Source organism: Gossypium arboreum, chromosome 6 (assembly GCF_025698485.1).
Source record: "Gossypium arboreum isolate Shixiya-1 chromosome 6, ASM2569848v2, whole genome shotgun sequence".
NCBI classification, from domain to species: domain Eukaryota; kingdom Viridiplantae; phylum Streptophyta; class Magnoliopsida; order Malvales; family Malvaceae; genus Gossypium; species Gossypium arboreum.
The window spans coordinates 8,051,624-8,052,429 of NC_069075.1; the positions used below are offsets into that span (position 1 = coordinate 8,051,624).

An 806-nucleotide genomic window follows, 5' to 3' on the forward strand; every position below is an offset into this window, starting at 1 on the left:
ATCGAGGAGATGGCTGATAATCAAAATAATCTATTACCTCTTGTGGTTGTTGTAAACCCAGTAAATCAGGATCTTGCTCATCGTACTATGTATGACTATGCTAAACCTACTTTAACAGGAGCTGAATCAAGTATAGTTAGACCTGCTATTGCTGCAAATAATTTTGAACTGAAACCTAACACAATTCAAATGATACAAAAGTTTGTTCAGTTTGATGGTTTGCCGATAAGGATCCAAGCACTCACTTGGTGAATTTTCTAGAACTCTGCGGCACTTTTAAGATCAATGGCATTTTTGACGATGCCATTCACCTTCGGTTGTTTCCATTCTCATTGAGGAATAAAGCTAAACAGCGGTTAAACTCGTTATCATGAGGGTCAATCACTACCTGGGAACAAATAACCGAAAAATTTTTACTAAAATATTTTCTGCCGGCTAAAACGACTAAACTAAGGAATGATGTCTCTTTTTTTGTGCAGATGGATTTAGAGACTCTTTACAATGCATGGAAGAGATACAAGGACCTTTTAAGAAGGTGCTCTCACCATGGGTTACCTCTATGGTTGCAGGTTCAGATTTTTTATAATGGAGTGAACCCCTCAACAAGGCAACTTATCGATGCAGCCGCCGATGGAACATTGAACAACAAAACACCTGAAGAGGTTTATGAATTTATTGAAGAGATTTCATTGAATAATTATCAGTGGCAAGTCATGAGAACGAAGCCGATGAAAGCTATTGGTGTTTTCAACCTCGACGCGGTTACTATGCTATCTAACCAGGTAGAACTTTTAAATAAAAAGATT

General features: G+C 37.6%; 1 non-coding gene across 1 annotated transcript; it reads right to left on the reverse strand.

Annotated features, from left to right (window-relative positions):
* Positions 1-446: 446 nt before the first annotated feature.
* LOC128294924 (small nucleolar RNA R71) lies at positions 447-553 on the reverse strand. Its single transcript, XR_008285231.1, has one exon. It is a non-coding gene; the product is annotated as a small nucleolar RNA R71 (small nucleolar RNA).
* Positions 554-806: the final 253 nt, after the last annotated feature.